We start from the raw sequence: 12,882 nt of genomic DNA on the forward strand, positions 1-12,882 counted from the left end.
GTGATAGTATTTATCAACCTTTCTACCTGTTGTTATGGTGATACTATTTATCAACCTTTCTACCTGTTGTTATGGTGATACTATTTATCAACCTTTCTACCTGTTGTTGTTATGGTGATACTATTTATCAACCTTTCTACCTGTTGTTCTTAAGGTGATACTATTTATCAACCTTTCTTCCTGTTGTTATGGTGATACTATTTATCAACCTTTCTACCTGTTGTTATGGTGATACTATTTATCAACCTTTCTACCTGTTGTTATGGTGATACTATTTATCAACCTTTCTACCTGTTGTTCTTAAGGTGATACTATTTATCAACCTTTCTTCCTGTTGTTATGGTGATACTATTTATCAACCTTTCTACCTGTTGTTATGGTGATACTATTTATCAACCGTTCTACCTGTTGTTATGGTGATACTATTTATCAACCTTTCTGCCTGTTGTTATGGTGATACTATTTATCAACCTTTCTGACTGTTGTTATGGTGATACTATTTATCAACCTTTCTACCTGTTCTTATGGTGATACTATTTATCAACCTTTCTACCTGTTGTTATGGTGATACTATTTATCAACCGTTCTACCTGTTGTTATGGTGATACTATTTATCAACCGTTCTACCTGTTGTTATGGTGATACTATTTATCAACCTTTCTACCTGTTGTTATGGTGATACTATTTATCAACCTTTCTACCTGTTGTTGTTATGGTGATACTATTAATCAAACTTGCTACCTGTTGCTATGGTGATACTATTTATCAACCTTTCTACCTGTTGCTATGGTGATACTATTTATCAACCTTTCTACCTGTTGTTATGGTGATACTATTTATCAACCTTTCTACCTGTTGCTATGGTGATACTATTTATCAACCTTTCTACCTGTTGTTATGGTGATACTATTTATCAACTTTTCTACCTGTCTTTCTTATGGTGATACTGTTTATCAAAGTGCAGCTGCCTCTACTGTTAAACCTTTGGATGCCGTTTTTCATAGAGCCCTTGGTTTTTTTCACCAGAGACAGTTGTATTACTGATCACTGTATTCTTTACCAAAAGGTTGTCTGAACCTCTTTGAAGTCACGTAGATCACGTCATTATGCTCCACAGGAGGTTGGTGGCACCGTAATAGGGGAGGACGGGCTCACGTCAATGGCAGTAGCGACATAAGTGGAATGGTATCAAATACATGGTGTCCCAGGTGTTTGATGCCGTTCCATTTACTCCGTTCCGGTCATTATTATGAGCCGTCCAAGCCCTGCTCCACCAACTTCTGGACTTGCCTAACATCACTGTTACGATTTAAAATGACAAGTTATCAAACCGGTTCATAAGGTTTGTCAATTCTGGACTCCAGAGAGTTAGGTACATCAACCTATAATTTCCTTGCATATTCCGTATGGAACAGTGGTGGTTGGTGACAGTTAAGATGAGGGAGGATCATTTTTTTTGGGGGGGGGGGGGTTCATGAGCATGGTCTTATTTCTATTACAGCATATTGGATGACTGTCATTCATATTCCATTCACCCAGTTCAATGTAACAGTGATGGGTTTAGGATACTGTCATTCATATTCACCCAGTTCAATGTAACAGTGATGGGTTTAGGATACTGTCATTCATATTCCATTCACCCAGTTCAATGGAACATTGATAGGTTTAGGTTACTACATAATACTCTAATGTTCCCTGTACCCATCATGAGGTTGCTACAACCTGGCCTATGAATGAATGATTATAACGTAGGTGCACACAGGTCGAGAGAAACATTAGAGGTGACAGACAATGACACATTCTATACCGCCTTGCACAATCTTGCTTCCATGTATCTGATCTATCCTTGTAGCTCAGTTGGTAGAGCATGGTGTTTGTAACGCCAGGGTTGTGGGTTCGATTCCCACGGGGGGAATCGAAAATGTATGAAATGAAATGTATGCATTCACTACTGTAAATTGCTCTGGATAAGAGCGTCTGCTAAATGACAAAAAAAATGATCTAGGGTGTAATCATTAGTCCAACAGTTACAAACAAGAGTTTCTATTGGACAAATTCGGGTATGTTTATCCCTGTATCGTTCTGTTTTATAAACATTTTTCAACAGAATCGGCGGGATGAATACACCCCTGATCACACGTAAACAGAGTTCACTTTAATAGCAGCCAAGTTGTAATCCTTTTCGCGTCTACAACCTCTCCTCCTCTCACATTTTCACCTTCACTTGTGGACTTCAGTGCACAACACATCAGCTGTATGTGACCAGGCAGAAAAACCTTCCCAAGCCAAATCGTTACACACAGCCGACATAGTTTCAGTAACGTCATAGTCATAGTCAGCATAGCTAATAGAGCTAACGGTTAGTAAACCGGCTACAATCACGCAGTAATGTTACAGTGTTCAGTCAGTAGAAGTTACCCCAGCAGGCCCCAATTGCATTAACCAGAACATGAATAATATTCAAGGTGGACGAATGCATACTCTTTTATAACGTATTGGAACGAGGGTACCCAAGATGAACTCGCGCGCAAGGTGTCTAATGGGCCATCATCGTTCCATGGCTCTTGTTCGGTCAGATCTCCCTCCAGAAGACTCAAAACACTTTGTAAAGGCTGGTGACATCTAGTGGAAGCAATAGGAAGTGCCAAAATATTCCTAAACCCCTGTGTTTTTCAATGGGATAGGTTTAAAGTCAATACAACACATCAGGTATCCACTTCCTGTCAGAAAATGTCTCAGGGTTTTGCCTGCCAAATGAGTTCTGTTATACTCACAGACACCATTCAAACAGTTTTGGAAACTTTAGAGTGTTTTCTATCCATATATAATAAGTATATGCATATTCTAGTTACTGGGTAGGATTAGTAACCAGATTAAATCGGGTACATTTTTTTTATCCAGACGTGCAAATGCTGCCCCCTAGACCCAACAGGTTAACCTGTTGGGGCTCGGGGGCAGTATTGAGACATTTTGAAAAAAATATGTGCCCATTTTTAACTGCCTCCTACACCAACTCAGAAGCTAGGATATGCATATTATTAACACATTCGGATAGAAAACACTCTGAATTTTCTAAAACAGTTTGAATGGTGTCTGTAAGTATAACAAAACTCATATTGCAGGCAAAAACCTGTGAAAAATAGATTTTAAAAAAATGTGAATTTTGTGACTGTACTATTTAGTGTCATTGTTTTATAGATACCATAGTGAGAAAGGATTCATTTCGCAACACCTACGGCTTCCACTAGATGTCAACGATGTTTATAAAGTTGTTTGAAGCGTCTATGATAAACAGAGAGCAAATTAGAATCCAAGGAAGTTGACATGTCATCACTTCATTTTTTTGCGCCTGCGCATAAATCTGAGAAGCGTGAGTTTGTCATCATTGTTTATCTAGACATAGGATAGGTTGTGTGAAAATATTACTGATGTTTAACGTTAAAAATGGACCAAAAGATTAATGCTAAACAACATTTGACATGTTTGAACGAACATAAATAGATTATTTACTAGGTTTTTTTAGCTTTTCGGCGTGATTTTACACTCCCCCACCACGTTTTGTGGGAGCATAATGAACGCTAAGTACTTGGTGTTATTTGGACATAAATTATGAACTTTGTCAAAAGAAACCACATTTGTTCCGGACCTGGGATGCCTTCCGGACCTGGGATGCCTGCCTTCTGATGGAGATAATCAAAGGTAAGGGGATATTTACAATGTTATTATCGATTTTAGATGATGCTAACTGTATAGCATAGCTTAGTGTTCTTAGCATAACACCCCGTTTATTGCAAAATGTGATTTCCCAGTAAAGTTATTTTGAGATCTGGCCATTCGGTAGCAATTACGAGATGATAATATATTATTCTTTGAATGACAATATTATAATTTACCAATGTTTTCGAATAGTAATTTTGTTATGTTCACCAGAAGCATTTCAGAGAAGAAAAAAATCTGAATTTCACGCTACTGTAAAATGCTGTTTTTGGATATAAATATGAACTTGATGGAACAAAAAATGCATGTATTGTATAACATAATGGCCTAGGAGTGTCATCTGATGGAGATTGACAAAGGTTAGTACATAATTCTAGCTGGTTTCTGCTTTTGGTGACGCCTGACCTTGAATTGAAAATGGATGTTTGTACTTTTGTGGCTATGTACTGTCCTAACATAATCTAACTTTATGCTTTTGCCGTAAAGCCTCTTTGAAAATCGAACAATGTGGTTAGATTAAGGAGATGTTTATCTTTTAAATTGTGTAAAATAGTTGATTGTTTGAGAAATTGAAATTATTAGATTTTTGATGTTTTGAATTTCCAGCCTTGTTAGCAATCCCGACTCGGGGTTCATTGCTAACAAGCACAGTCACGTGTTTTTTTAAACTATAAATCATCATCAATCCAATTACCAAGGTATTTGTATACAGGGACTCGTTCGATTATAGAAACATCCGACAAGTAAAAATGTATTTCATTGGAGACAATATTACGAGAACTTGAAAACAACATGTTTTTAGTTTTGTCTGTATTTAGTATGATCAGTAAGGGTTTCCTACTGTACACAACTGTAAAATCAGACTGTCCCAGATAGGTCAGCAGGGGGGGTAATGGGACTGTAGCCTTGTCCCAGCCAGGTCAGCAGGGGGGGTAATGGGACTGTAGCCTTGTCCCAGCCAGGTCAGCAGGGGGGGTAATAGGACAGTAGCCTTGTCAAAGCTAGGTCAGGAGGGGGGGTAATGGGACTGTAGCCTTGTCCCTACCAGGTCAGCGGGGGGGTAATGGGACTGTAGTCTTGTCTCAGCCAGGTCAGCGGGGGGTAATTACTTACATAATAGTATAATCCGCGTATAGATGAAATACAAATTTTTAACAGATTGACCAATAGCATTTATATTAATAGTGAAAAGAACAGGTCCTAGAATAGACCTCTGCAGAACACCTTAACCAGTTAGGGCTAGGGGGCAGTATTGACACGGCTGGATAAAAAACGTACCCGATTTAATCTGGTTACTGCTCCTGCCCAGTAACTAGAATATGCATATAATTATTGGCTTTGGATGGAAAACACCCTAAAGTATCTAAAACTGTTTGAATGGTGTCTGTGAGTATAACAGAACTCATATGGCAGGCAAAAACCTGAGAAGATTCCAAACAGGAAGCGCCCTCTCTGACAAGTTGTTGTTCATCTTGGCTCTTTTTATTGAAGACTGAGGATCTTTGCCGTAACGTGACACTTCCTACGGCTCCCATAGGCTCTCAGAACCCGGGAAAAAGCTGAATGATATCGAGGCAGCCTCTGGCTGAAACACATTATCGCGTTTGGATAGTGGCTGGTCAGAGTACTCTGAGACTCACGCTCGTGCACGAGGGCACGAGATGTATTTATTTTCTCTCTCTTTGTACGTATACAGGCTTTCCCGGTCGGAATATTATCGCTTTTTTACGAGAAAAATGGCATAACAATTGATTTTAACCTCTTACATCTAGATGTTCCGCTAGCGGAACACCTGCTCCAATATCCAATGATGGGCGTGGCGCGAAATACAAATTCCTCTAAAATCCGAAAACTCCAATTTTTCAAACATATGACTATTTTACAGCATTTTAAAGACAAGACTCTCGTTAATCTAACCACACTGTCCGATTTCAAAAAGGCTTTACAGCGAAAGCAAAACATTAGATTATGTCAGCAGAGTACCCAGACAGAAATAATCAGACACCCATTTTTCAAGCAAGCATATAATGTCATAAAAAACAAAACCACAGCTAAATGCAGCACTAACCTTTAATGATCTTCATCAGATGACAACCCTAGGACATTATGTTATACAATGCATGCATGTTTTGTTCAATCAAGTTCATATTTATATCAAAAACCAGCTTTTTACATTAGCATGTGACGTTCAGAACTAGCATACCTCCGGTGAATTTACTAAATTACTCACGATAAACGTTCACAAATACATAACAATTATTTTAAGAATTATAGATACAGAACTCCTCTATGCACTCGATATGTCCGATTTTAAAATAGCTTTTCGGTGAAAGCACATTTTGCAATATTCTCAGTAGATAGCCCGGCATCACAGGGCTAGCTATTTAGACACCCAGCAAGTTTAGCACTCATCAAAGTCAGATTTACTATAAGAAAAATGTTATTACCTTTGTTGTCTTCGTCAGAATGCACTCCCAGGACTTCTACTTCAATAACAAATGTTGGTTTGGTCCAAAATAATCCATCGTTATATCCAAATAGCGGCGTTTTGTTCGTGCGTTCTAGACACTATCCGAATGGTAAATAAGGGTCGTGCGCATGGCGCATTTCGTGACAAAAGATTTCTAAATATTTCATTACCGTACTTCGAAGCATGTCAACTGCTGTTTAAAATCCATTTTTATGCCATTTTTCTCGTAAAAAAGCGATAATATTCCGACCGGGAATCTGCGTTTCGGTAAATAGAGGGGAAAAAAGAAAGACGGGGGCGGCCAGTGCACGCGCCTAAGCCCTTTGTCCTCTGATAGACCACTTAGCAAAAGCGCTCGTGTGTTTCAGCCAGGGCTTTGAATTACGTCATTCAGCTTTTTCCCGGGCTCTGAGCGCCCATGGAAGCCGTAGGAAGTGTCACGTAACAGCAGAGATCCTTTGTAATGGATAGAGATGACAAAGAAGGACAAGAAATTGTCAGACAGGGCACTTCCTGTATGGAATCTTCTCAGGTTTTGGCCTGCCATATGAGTTCTGTTATACTCACAGACACCATTCAAACAGTTTTAGAAACTTTGGAGTGTTTTCTATCCAAAGCTAATAATTATATGCATATTCTAGTTTCTGGGCAGGAGTAATAATCAGATTAAATCGGGTACGTTTTTTATCCGGCTGTGAAAATACTGCCCCCTAGCCATAACAGGTTAAACAGCGGTTGACATGCTTCGAAGTACGGTAATGGAATATTTAGACATTTTTTGTCACGAAATGCGCCATGCTCGTCACCCTTATTTAACCTTTCGGATAGTGTCTTGAACGCATGAACAAAACTCCGCTATTTGGATATAACAATGGATTATTTGGGACCAAACCAACATTTGTTATTGAAGTAGAAGTCCTGGGAGTGCATTCTGACGAAGAACAGCAAAGGTAATAACATTTTTCTTATAGTAAATCTGACTTTGTTGAGAGCTAAACTTGCTGGGTGTCTAAATAGCTAGCCCTGTGATGCCGGGCTATCTACTGAGAATATTGCAAAATGTGCTTTCACCGAAAAGCTATTTTAAAATCGGACATATCGAGTGCATAGAGGAGTTCTGTATCTATAATTCTTAAAATAATTGTTATGTTTTTTGTGAACGTTTATCGTGAGTAATTTAGTAAATTCACCGGCAGTGTTCGGTGGGAATGCTAGTCACATGCTAGTCACATGCTAATGTAAAAAGCTGTTTTTTGATATAAATATGAACTTGATTGAACAAAACATGAATGTATTGTATAACATAATGTCCTAGGATTGTCATCTGATGAAGATCATCAAAGGTTAGTGCTGCATTTAGCTGTGGTTTGGGTTTATGTGACATTATAGGCTAGCTTGAAAAATGGGTGTCTGATTATTTCTGGCTGGGTACTCTGCTGACATAATCTAATGTTTTGCTTTCGTTTTAAAGCCTTTTTGAAATCGGACAGTGTGGTTAGATTACCGAGAGTCTTGTCTTTAAAATGGTGTAAAATAGTCATATGTTTGAGAAATTGAAGTAATAGCATTTCTAAGGTATTTGAATAACGCAAGCGTCCCACCTAGCCCATAGAAGTTAATTTACTACTTAACCCCATCAATCACAATGGCCTGAGTTCTGTCACTAAGATAATCGTGAAACCATGAACAGGCATCAGAGCTCAGGCCAACGTGGACAACTCCAAAATCCAATTGGTCAGCCCCTGTGGATTTCTTGTTGTTTATTGCTAGCAAAGCACGCAATACTTATTTTTCTGTAAATAATCAGATTTAACCTTTGTCATTTGTCAATAATTCCTCAGTTCCTTAAAAGCTTGCCAGCCTCGGCCTAAGCATGTGTTCCTGGCCTTGACCCAAGCATCATCTCTTTTATGAATGACTTTGTGTCACGTCCTGACCAGCAGAGGGAGTAATTGTATTATAATTCGGTCAGGACGTGGCAGAAGGGTATTTGTTTTGTATGGTTGGGGTTGTGTGTTTTATTAAAGGGGTGTTTGGTTTATGTAGTCTGGGGTTTGAGTATATGTTCTAGTGTTGGTTTTCTATGGTTTTCTAGTCTGTCTATTTCTGTGTGGTTTGTGTGGCTCCCGATCAGGAACAGCTGTACGTCGTTGTTCCTGATTGGGAGTCATATATTAGGAGCTTGTTTTCACCTGGGGTTTTTGTGGGTAGTTGTCTTTTGCACTGCTAGTGTTCTTAGCCTGTGAAACTGTCGTCTGTTGTTGTTTTTGAGGTTCTCTTTATTTAATAAATTATAAAGATGAGCATCCACATTCCCGCTGCGTTTTGGTCATCTCTACCCAACGACACCCGTGACACTTTGGATAATTCTGGAGTGTACCAGGAATTCGATCTACCTTTAATAACCCTTTATGTTTTTTTTGTAGGGAGTATGATTATCTACAATTGTATTGAAGACATCTGCAAAAAGGCTGAAAGCCAAATCAGGTTCAGGGATAGATTAAATAAAATCAAGGTCACAAAAAGAAAGATCATGTGAAAAAGCCGGTTCACTGAAGTTTTTTAGATTTTTTGTATTCTCACATCTCTAACACAAACAACTGGGCAATGGTCACTAATATCTTGTGTCGGCAAGACACCGGTAGAAACATATTTATCTGATGTATTCTTTAAAATAAGATCAATCAGAGTTGACTTTGAAGGATCGTTAGGGTTGTGCCGTGTAGACTTAGTCACCAGCTGGGTTAGGTTTAGATCATCACACATGTCTTTTAGAATGTCTGAAGCCTGAATTTCCCCAATCATAATTTAGGTCACGCAGGATAATAACTTCTGATTTAGTAAAATAAGACAACAAACTGGTTACCTTCTCAAGTACACAAAGGTTAGCCCGAGGGAGGATGGTAAGACCCCTATAACAGTTATGGATACATTTTTCCCAAATCAGAGGCTTAAAGATAGTAGCAAACATTTTTTGGGGCAATGAAAATGGATTTCAGTAAAGTTATTTTTTAATAAGAATGGCCTTTCCACCACCTCTACCCTGTCTATCAGATCTGAACACATAACCTTCAATATTAATTTCAGAGTTCAGAATTTCCCCAGAGATCCAAGTTTCAGTCAATATCAGAATTTCCGGATGGATCTGCATAGTGATGTAATCCAGTTCAGATACATCAACCAATCAAAAGTCCTTTACAATGTTTTAAGTCACAAGGAGTCTCCAACTCAAACAAGCTACGTCCAATAGGCGGTTGCAGGTCCTGTCTGATGATTGATGTTGATATACAGTGCATTCGGAAATTATTCACAACCCTTGACTTTTTCCACAATTTGTTACATTACAGACATTCTAAAATTGATAAAATATTTGTTTTTCCCTCATCAATCTACACACAATACCCCATAATGACAAAGCGGAAATTAAAAACATTTACATAAGTGCTCAGACCCTTTACTATGAGACTCGAAATTGAGCATCCCGTTTCCATTGATCATCCTTGATTGGAGTCGAGCTGTGGTAAATTCAATTGATTGGACATGATTTGGAAAGACACACACCTGTCTATGTAACATCCCACATTTGACAGTTCATGACAGAGCAAAAACCAAGCCATGAGGTTGAAGGAATTGTATGTAGAGCTCCAAGACAGGATTGTGTCGAGACACAGATCTCAGGAACCGTACCAAACAATTTCTGCAGCATTAAAGGTCCCCAAGAACACAGTGGCCTACATCATTCTTAAATAGAAGAAGTTTGGAACCACCAAGACTCTTCCTAGAGCCGACTTTCCGGACCAATTGAGCAATCGGGGGAGAAGGGCTTTGGTCAGGGAGGTGACCAAGAACCCGGTGGTCACTCTGACAGAGCTCCAGAGTTCCTCTGTGGAGATGGGAGAACCTTTCAGAAGGACAACCATCTCTGCAGCACTCCACCAATCAGGCCTTTACGGTAGAGTGGCAAAATGGAAGCCACTCCTCAGTAAAAGGCACATGACAGCCGGCTTGATATTTGCCAAAAGGCACCTAAAGGACTCTCAGACCATAAGAAACAAGATTCTCTGGTCTGATGAAACCAAGATTGAACTTAGGCCTGAATGCCAAGTGTCGTCCGGAGGAAACCTGGAACCATCCCTACGCAGCGACGCTCCTCATCCAACCTGACAGAGCTTGAGAGGATCTGAAGAGAAGAATGGGAGAAACTCCCCAAATACAGATGTGCCAAGCTTGTAGCATCATCGAAGAAGACTCAAGGCTTTAATCGCTGCCAAAGGTGTGTCACGCTCATCGTACGAACTGGAAGCATACTCGGACCAACGTGCAGTGTGATCTGGGTTCCACATCTTTATTAGTGAAACGCACAAAACAATAAACAGCAAACGAAACGTGAAGTCAAATGCAGTGTTCACAGGCAACTACACACAAACAACTAACCGTAACATCAGATGTGCTACATGCACTAACTCAAAACAAGATCCCAAAAAACACAGTGGGGAAATGGCTGCCTAAATATGATCCCCAATCAGAGACAACAATAAACAGCTGCCTCTGATTGGGAACCATACCAGGCCAACATAGAAATAAACACACTAGATCACCCACCCTAGTCACACCCCGACCTAACCAAAATAGAGAATAAAAAGGCTCTCTATGGTCAGGGCGTGACAAGGTGATTCAACAAAGTACTTTGTACAGGGTTTGAAAACTTATGTAAATGTGATATTTCTGTTTTTTAGTTGTAATACATTTGCAAAAATGTAAAGGAACACAGCTTTGCTTTGTCATTATGGGGTATTGTGTGTAAATCATGTGGGAATTGTTTTAAAATCCATTTCAGAATAAGGCTGCAATGTAACAAAATTACACTAGTTTCAGGAAACTAGGTGTATGTCGCGTGTCACTACTTCACAGGAGAGCCGTTTGAACTTAAACTTTATATTTTTATCAACATTTTTTTTGGGGGGGGGGGAAATGCCTTCTCAAACATGTAAATACAAATAAAACATAAAAATTATGAGCCTTGTTGGTTTAGCCACAGAAAAATTCAGCAACCTTCCCGCTACCAATGATTGGCTGAGATAATGAGTGGGCTGGACATGCCGCGAGACGAGTTTGGATTGGTCTGCCATATAGCACGCCACTGTCAATTTGGGCTGGTCAGTTCCTGTCTAACGCTGCTTTCTTTAATGTATCGCATTGTAAAACTTAACAAAAGACTCAACTATGCAAGTATCCATTTCAATAGAACGTCACTGCAACAACTGTTTCAGAGCACTCTTGTCTGATTGTGCCAGAGCGCAGGATAACTGATGAATTTATAAACGCTCAACACTGGTCGAATATCGCCGGTGTCATTAAATGTCAGCAAAAAAAAACGTAATTAAATTGTTGCCAGGAGCACAGTTACAGTCATCAACTCTCTGGACAACATGATAACAGTCTAACCAGCTCTGCTAGGGTGAGTAAAATGGTCAGAGTTTGGGTGGGGGTTAAAGCTTAACCTGTTATGGCTAGGGGGCAGTATTTTCACGGCTGGATAAAAAACGTACCCGATTTAATCTGGTTACTACTCCTGCCCAGTAACTAGAATATGCATATAATTATTGGCTTTGGATAGAAAACACTCCAAAGTTTCTACAACTGTTTGAATGGTGTCTGTGAGTATAACAGAACTCAAATGGCAGGTCAAAACCTGAGAGATTCCTTTACAGGAAGTGGCCTGTCTGACCATTTCTTGAACTTCTTTGCCATCTCTATCTTTTACAAAGGATCTCTGCTCTAACGTGACACTTCCTACGTCTTCCATGGGCGCTCAGAGCCTGGGAAAAAACAGAATGTCGTCATCCCAGCCCCAGGCTGAAACACATTATCACCTTTCTCAAGTGGCCGATCAAGGGACTGTGGGCATTAGGCGCGTGCCCTGGCTGCCCCCGTCTTTGTGATTTTTCCTCTGTTTGCCGAAAAGGAGATTGCCGGTCGGAATATTATCGCTTTTTTACGAGATAAATTGCATAAAAATTGATTTTAAACAGCGGTTGATATGCTTCGAAGTACGGTAATGGAATATTTAGAATTTTTTTGTCACGAATTGCGCCATGCGCACGACCCTGATTTACCATTTCGGATAGTGTCTGGGACGCACGAACAAAACGCCGCTATTCGGATATAACGATGGATTATTTTGGACCAAACCAACATTTGTTATTGAAGTAGCAGTCCTGGGAGTGCATTCTGACGAAGACAACAAAAGGTAATCAAACTTTTATAATAGTAAATCTGATATTGGTGAAGGCTAAACTTGCCGGGTGTCTAAATAGCTAGCCCGTGATGGCTGGGCTATGTACTTAGAATATTGCAAAATGTGCTTTCACCAAAAAGCTATTTTAAAATCGGACATATCGAGTGAATAGAGGAGTTCTGTATCTATAATTCTTAAAATAATTGTTATGCTTTTTGTGAACGTTTATCGTGAGTAATTTAGTAAATTGTTAGCAAATTCCCCGGAAGTTTGCTGGGGGTATGCTAGTTCAGAACGTCACATGCTAATGTAAAAAGCTGTTTTTTGATAAATATGAACTTGATTGAACAAAACATGCATGTATTGTATAACATAATGTCCTAGGTGTGTCATCTGATGAAGATCATCAAAGGTTAGTGCTGCATTTAGCTGTCTTCTGGGTTTTTGTGACATTATA

At 39.4% G+C, this 12,882-nt stretch overlaps 1 protein-coding gene and 1 non-coding gene across 2 annotated transcripts in view; one reads left to right on the plus strand and one right to left on the minus strand.

Annotated features, from left to right (window-relative positions):
- LOC106566206 (metabotropic glutamate receptor 7) overlaps positions 1–12,882 on the minus strand; it is a 431,795-nt gene that overhangs the window by 403,605 nt on the left and 15,308 nt on the right. The gene's annotated exons all lie outside the window — the stretch shown is intronic.
- Positions 1,844–1,915, plus strand: trnat-ugu (transfer RNA threonine (anticodon UGU)). The gene has a single exon. It is a non-coding gene; the product is annotated as a tRNA-Thr (tRNA).

This window comes from Salmo salar, chromosome 12 (genome assembly GCF_965601325.2).
Source record: "Salmo salar chromosome 12, fSalSal1, whole genome shotgun sequence".
In the NCBI taxonomy this organism is placed as follows: domain Eukaryota; kingdom Metazoa; phylum Chordata; class Actinopteri; order Salmoniformes; family Salmonidae; genus Salmo; species Salmo salar.